The sequence below is a fragment of the Dermacentor andersoni genome, chromosome 1, assembly GCF_023375885.2.
Source record: "Dermacentor andersoni chromosome 1, qqDerAnde1_hic_scaffold, whole genome shotgun sequence".
Lineage (NCBI taxonomy): Eukaryota > Metazoa > Arthropoda > Arachnida > Ixodida > Ixodidae > Dermacentor > Dermacentor andersoni.
In genome coordinates this window covers 223,672,461-223,680,109 of record NC_092814.1, presented here as the reverse complement: position 1 = coordinate 223,680,109, position 7,649 = coordinate 223,672,461, and positions in this window count along the sequence as shown.

Genomic DNA, 7,649 nt, shown 5'->3' with positions numbered 1-7,649 from the left:
CTGCCTAATCTATAGAAAACCGGCAACAATTAACCATATTTTTCTTGATTGCCATGACGCAATGTTCTTATGGTATGTACTTCAATGGACTTCTATAAAAAGACCTGCCTTTAAGCTCTTTCGGAATTCGGTACTTACGTTTCGCTAAGCCAGAGGGAGCACCCAGTGATATGTTCATGGTGATGTGTATGCGCATCATCTGGCGAACACGAATGGACGTCAGTCATGCTTATTTGAATCCACAATCGGCAAGATATTATTTCATTGAAGCTGTTATTTGTATACGAGATGTCTATAAGGCACTAAGTGATCCTCCGGAGTGGATTACTGTTTTCGATCAGTTAGACAAAATTAAGCCACTTTAGAACATAGAACTAGCCGAATGTATATCTTATGTAATGTAAGTCTTCTATATATTTTGTTTGCCATTATTTTTCTGAAATGTTGATCACAAGGTAATAAAGAAAACAAAATACAAGGCGTGACGGGACGGACAGATTTTGCTGTAGTGCCAAATAACGCTACGTGTGCTGCGGTTCATGGTTCGAATCCCTGTCAGAAGTATAGTGTTTTGTTTTTTCTAACGCTAGCAATCACTGATTATTACACTATTATAACAAATACATCTGTTAACTTGATCAATTATGCATTTATTTTGCAGACATAAGGTGCTACGGGATGGACAGGTTTTGCTGGGGTGCACGCCAAAGAGTTCTTGCGTATTAAAGAGAACGAAGAAATAGCCGTGTCTCTCCACTTCACCAGCTGGAAGCACCGACTCCACTATGAAAGAAGTCTTCTTCTCGACAAGACATTGATCCGCGCGTGTCTGCAACGTTTTAACCCAACCGATACCACACAAAACAGTGCAATACTTGATGGGCATAAAACTGCGCTTCTGACGACAGCCGAAAAGAATAGTACGCCTAGACAGGTTCGATTGGCTCACACGCTAACAGTGGCTTGAACCAACACCGAGCTGAGCGTATCTATAAACCAACACCGAGCTGAAATAATTTACATGAAGGCATCGGCAAGACGTGAAAGGCAGCATAGGAAATAGGAAGCTGAAGTCATGCGTCTCCACGTTCTCCACCAGCGGGGAGCGCAACCATCGCAAACGAAAACGACGCCGACCAGAGCCGTCACTGAATGAAAGGTTTCTTCCTCTTCTTGAAAGCAAAAATCTCGCGCACATCTACCTATATTTACTGCAACTGATACCGGGTGCAACAGTGCAAGGCTTACTGCGTATATAATAATGAGCCAGATATCGCGTTAGTGATTTGCATTATGTGCAACACAACAGCGTTTGTATTTGCGGTTACCAATTCGTAACCATGAATATTCTAACTGGAAAAGCAGTAAACCATTCGAAAGGATGTACCGCAGACGAGAAAGAAAACGTGACGAAAGAACAAGGGCACGCGCCTGGAGAGCGTGGTACCACAGCAAGCTGCTATGCTTAGAAGGCTCCCGGCTTCACGGCTGTTTAGATGGTCCCGGTCGGACGTTGGACGCCGTCGTGGCTCGCGGACGACAAAGGTGAGCCTCTTCCTTTCACAATTCAAGCATAGTGAGGTATAACTGCCACTGTAGTGTGCGGAATCGGGGCTCGAACCTCGACACGGGCAACCTCCCACATCCGGGGGGGCATGCCGTTCACTCACACCTGTGAACGTCGCCGTCTGAGCGGCCATAGCCATATTCAGGTAGCTACGTTCTAGTGAGCCAACGTGCCGGTTGTCTAGGCCTCGAGCTCGGTGCTGTTTTCTCAATCTTCCGCCAGACAGTACAGTGCAGTACAGCCCAGCAGGCAGTACTACTCAGTCATTAGCATCGTCTGTGATAGAGCTGAACACAATGTCGATGTGTGTTGTGCGGCTTTTACGCAAAATTAATCCGCGCGTTGTACAGTTGATTCGTGGCAAATGCCACAAGCCGCCGTGTCCCGCCACACGCCCCCCTTTCCCTCTCCCACTATTAGTGACGGCTGAACTTTAGGTGTAGTACAAAATAGCAACAGGTAAATAGCAGAGCGAGAGGTGTTGGCGGATCCTGAGCCATTCTTATGACAAGGTTTACTTCAGTGAACAGTGAATGCCAAGCCACTCTAAAATCAATCACCGTCTGCGGGGAAGCGCAGGTGTGTGCGGTCTTCGCGGAGGTGTGGAGGTGCATTCCGGGAGGCAGATGCCTGCCGTGCCACCCATCGACGAATGCGAAGTGAACCGGAGGAGACGCCACGTGAAACTGCAGATCGACGCAAGGTACAAAACAAATAGTGCACGCTGGATGCAGAGGATGTCGCAACGGTTCGAGCTGCAGCTACCGATGAGAAGATCGTGGGGAAAACATCGACTCCTTTGGTTCGGACCCCGGCGAGGTAGTTCAGGACTGACGACACCGCGACTGCTGCACTTGTTCAATAATTATGGCGCATACATTTGTTCACCTCGTGCGCCCGCCGCTGAAAACACATTTCACGGCGTTTTATGTTTTACAGCTGCCGGATCGCACAGCGCTCTTCTACGCCGAAAGAAGTCTAGCGTTGTTCACGCAAGAGCCATGCTCGATCGTGCTCGTATTGCGAGCGCGATCGCTTCGAAGAAAGCAACTGCCTTCGAAAACATACTCCCACACGAAAGAGACGAGCAGGTTCGAGCAGCGCGGGTGGCGATAAAGTGACTCGTCATTTGTGTGGTTGTCTTCCGCAGATGCGACTTCGTTGCGTGAACTTCTACAGCGGCAATTGAACAGACATGACATCGAAGTGCTTCAGTATACACGCGATACCCGTGAAGAGGAATTCATCTGGAAGCAATGTAGTGCTTCCCGGCGTCAAGCACCTGCGAAACCGAATTCTCGACTCTCTATTACATAAAATATCAAGCGACGCTGTAGTAATAAATGCATTATAAATCATGTCGCACGTAATAATGTAACGGCTATAATAATTGTGAATTGTGATTGTATAAATGTAACAATGCAAATGTTAATGATAACTTGACCGAGAGGTTAAATTTTGGGGATGCAGGAGGTAGCTCAATAGATTATTTGTGGGGTGTCTAGAAAAGCAGTTATATGGTATTGTTGATTAAAAAAGATTGCTCTATTCGGACAGTTTTCATTGCTTCGTTTAGCTTTCAACGAACTTTGTAGTGCTCTTCCCACTTAATATATTGACTTCTAATTTCATGAATAGTCTAGAAATTTGGTTATTTTCGAACGGATCCTTTCCTTCGAGCAAACTTCAGTGCACCGTGACTGTCCATGACCCTCGCCATGTGCTCAGGCTCGTTCTCTCATAATTCAGAAACATTACAAGGCCGAGCAAGGATTACTGTGCTCCTTTTCGATGCACCCGGCCTGTGTGAATGCGTATAGCACTTTCGGACAAGACAGGTGCTCACAGGAGTCTCGAAGAGATCAACAGAGAGTCGGGCAAGGGATGTCTCGGGCTAGGTCCAATGTTCCGAGAAGCGGATTTGTCTTTGTCACTTGTTACCCTGACGATGGCAAGTCTCCTTGTCGAAACGTCAGCTCCACCCTAAGAAAACCTTTGTTCGACCACTGCTGATCTATATAGTATTTCCTGGTATTTTTTTTCTCTAGCTACATTGCATATTTCTAACCCCCTTTTTTTCTCCTCGTGCCGGGTAGCAAACTAGAAACTACACCCGCCGTGGTAGCTTGGTGAACGTTGCGCTGCAGAGCTCGAAGCCGCTGGTTCAACCCTTGCCGCAGCGTCCGCATTTCAATGTGGGCGAAATGCAAAAACGCTCGTGTGCTTAGATTTAGGTGCACGTTTAAAAACCCCAGGCTGGCCAAATGAATCCCAAGTCCCTTACTACGCCATGCCTCTTAATCAGGTCGTCGTCCTGCACGTATAACCCCAGAATCCCTTTTCTTAACCAGACACTAACATCTGCTTAACCTTCCTGTGTTTTATCCCTCCCTCTCTCCCCATCTCTCTATCCTGCTTATATATTTTACGCTCCTTCTCTGCGGCTTCAGAACTACCTAACTGCTCGTACAATATTTCTTCATTTGACGTTGTGAGACTCCCGAAACAATCTTCTTGCGCCCACTGAGATCGGTTTATTGCGAACGCTTAATAATTCCTTGTTTAAAAGGAAAATGGAAATGTGATAGGCTAACCTCTACAGATATCGTTAAACTTGGTTTCCCATTTTGTTACCTGCATAAGAAATCCTGAGATCGCCACGTTCCCTTTGGCAGGCAATTCTGCCATCTTGCGTTACGGCGACTTTCTTTACGTCTTGTAATTTTTTTTTCTTACCCTGGTTTGCTCCATTAAAATGAATCCTTGAGCACGATAAAAACACTGAGAAAGGAGCGATCGAGGAGCTGAGCAAGAAAACCACACTTCCGGCAGCATTTCTTCATTCGAAATATTGGCGTCATCTATATTGCAGGTGCAATTTATTCCACTCACTGTGACAGTTTTTCTTCTTATAATTGTCATAGCTGCAACTTAAGTACACCCAAACGTTGTTCGCGCTTGCGCGAACTACACATAAGGCAAGCTGTACATCGGGGTAACTTATTGAAAGGTAGTGAACCTTTCCCTGTGACTCGCCACCCCCGACAGGCTTGCAATTTTCTGACACGGAGGAAACGATTGCATTCGTACATATGATTCGCCGATAAAAAGGCAAGTAGAAAAAAATGAAATGTACTTTTGTCGTTGAAAATCAGTGTTGTCACTGTTTTCTCTACTAGAAAGTGGATATTGCAAAGAAAACACGTGATTTGCAAGATTAAGAAATTATGTCTGCGTTAAAGGTTAAAAACCTGAACGCAGACCCGGCAAACAAAAAATTATAGATGAGGCATCGCAAGCTGTACGGTGTGTCTCGTAGTACCGTTGTGTCTTTGTTACTGCGTAATGCAGCAGCGTCCTCGGGAGAGTTTAACCGTCTGTAATGCCAAGCTATAGTGTAAAGGCCAGAGTCTAAATGTTAGGTAGTTCTCACGGCACACGACGACATAAAGCAAGGAACTTTGAAAAGATAAAGATAAGGCTCGAAATTTCAACGTTGTTCGTTAATTATCATAGTCGTAACAAAATGCACAAATAGGCAAATCCAGGTCAAACTCAAGCGAGGTCGTCCATAACGCGCGCTTTCAATTCAGCTTAGCTCTCATTGTTAGTGTTCCTGTCACAAAGACTCCTTACGCTGTCATGTATAATAACGCTCAACGAAGTGCCGTCGTAATTGTTTTCTGTGGTTGTGCCGTCATCTAGTTGTCATGCCGACGTCTGCGTCGATTTCGTCGTTGTGCCGCAGTCGTCATCGTAGTGCGGTCGCCATGCACTGAATGCGTGAGCCAGCGAATTTAAAGTGCTATCAAATCGTCAATGGCTTGCAGAGCAAAGTCTCTCTGCCGTCGTGTTGTGCCCCGGCGTGGTGTAATTCCCAGATGTCACCAGCAGTAAATGAAGAGAATTTTACTTCAGAGGATGTCCTCTGAAGTGATGTTCGGGAGCTGCTTGGATGGTCGCTGCCAAGAATCGCTGGTTCTTTGCCGATGCAGCAAATGTTATCCAAGCCGAGGATTCCGGTAGAAAGAATCTATGAGAAGAAGCCAAAGGACAGAGCAGCTCCGGAGGAGAATGGGGTGGGTATTGCAGTAACCACAGCAATTTCAGCACTTCGGAAGAGGTTCAGTACCTCCGTAATTCGTGGCGCAGTAATATGAAGCGTGTTTGCGCCTGTTGGATTAGTGTTCTCTGTTGTCTCGTGAGCGATGCTTTGCTTGGAGAGGAGGAAACAGGCGGCGCTGCGTGCAATAGGATTCAGGGGTCTCGGTTTGATGAAGATAGTCTGTTGAGATATGCAGGTCAGACGTGCCTGGCAGAGAGTAACACGGTCGAGCTCGCCCCCCCCCCCCCCCCCCAACTCGGTCTTTTACTTTCAATTCAGCGTGGCCTGGCATCCACATTATTTTTACGCGAGAATGGTGCTCGGTGATGATTGAGGCCATGGGGACGGGCTTGTCAAAAGACACGCAAGTGAAATCAGTCGCAGCAAATCCTCATTAAAGTGAGGCGAAGGAATGCAAAAAGCGAAGTATTTCTTTCTTAATTAATAGTGAGTAGCTCAAAACAATTATTTCACATTATAGAAAGAGACCGAGCGTATTATAAATTACAGAAACGGGTGTCCAACTGTCCCAGCAAACCACGGAGGAAGTAGTTCTTTGCTTCTGCTTGAATAGGCCCAAACATTTAACCTTATAGATGTCTTACAATGCGCTTAACCTCAAGAACTTGTACACTAGCCATGTTTGCAAGAAAAAAATTATTGCAGCGCTTTGCCTCGTTTAATGCGTGAAGTAAGAAAGGGCGGACTCTTTCCAAACATCCCTGCTTTCCTATGTCAGCTTTGTCACAGAAATGAGAGAAAAATGGATACAGCCGCAGTAACCAACCCGCCGCGGTGGCTTAGCGGCTATGGTGTTGAACTGCTAAGCACGAGGTCGCGGGATCGTATCCCGGTCGCGGTGTCCGCATTTCGTTGGGGGCGAAATGCAAAAACGCAAGTGGTCCAATGCATTGAGTGCACGTTAAAGATCCCTTGGTGTTCAAAATTAATCTGGAGCCTCCCACTACGGCGTGCCTCATAATCGTGTTTTTTGCACGTAAAACCTCGGAATTGAATTCGCAATACACTAGTACTTTGCCTAGTTTCAACATAAAGTCACGTGTTGAGGTGTCACATTTTTCTGGAGCAAACGTCTTATGTGATTGAAAAAACAGTAACGTTATTACCACAGTCTAACTTACGGCAGAATCGCGGGCATTATCTTGAGGAGCTCCCACAACGCCATAATACGATTGCAAGCTCATACAGTGAGGCTGCAGACTCAATTTCAACACTCGTCTTGTTACACGTTTATCTCGACAATTGGCGTGGAGCCGGGAAATGTGAAGCTGAAGCTTCAAGTTGGCTTTTTAAGTACGTTGCGGGCCACAGGGCGACTTTTAAAATTTTATTTGTTATCAAGCTGCCAGTGCGCGAGTATACCAAAAGCACTGTAGCAACCACAACAACGGCCCTTACAAATATCCGTGAAGTGCTTCTTGTTTCTCAAGTATCTAGCTTGCGATAGGGCCTGTAGTTTCCTTGTCTCAAAATTTTATAACATGGAGAATATCTGAGGTACCGAGCCGACTCACAAACATGGCATCACAGCAGTTCTCGCAGCGCACAGAAAATTCATCCGAACCATTCATGTCATTCAAAAATGCGGATTATTACTCCCGAGCGATATGAGCCCCAATTCAAAGGTCTGGGTATTTAGAGTTTTTATTTTTCCTTCTTTTTTTACAACTCCCCTCTGTAATGTCTTTTGACCCTGAGGGTACCATAAACATATTTTTCTCGCTTGAACGAATGGGGACGACACTTGATGCTGACGACCTCTAAATAAAACCTGAGGCGGTACAGCGATGAGGCCAGCCCTGTCACCTTGATTAATGACGCCGCGGTTTCGGGTGTTGGCCGAGGTTCGGGCGACGAACTGAAAACTGGACGACACTTCAATCCGTTTTTTTTTTATTATTATTATTAATTTTCTTTTTTTCGCATCTTGCGCGCGTGCGCGCTTCTATGGGTGGA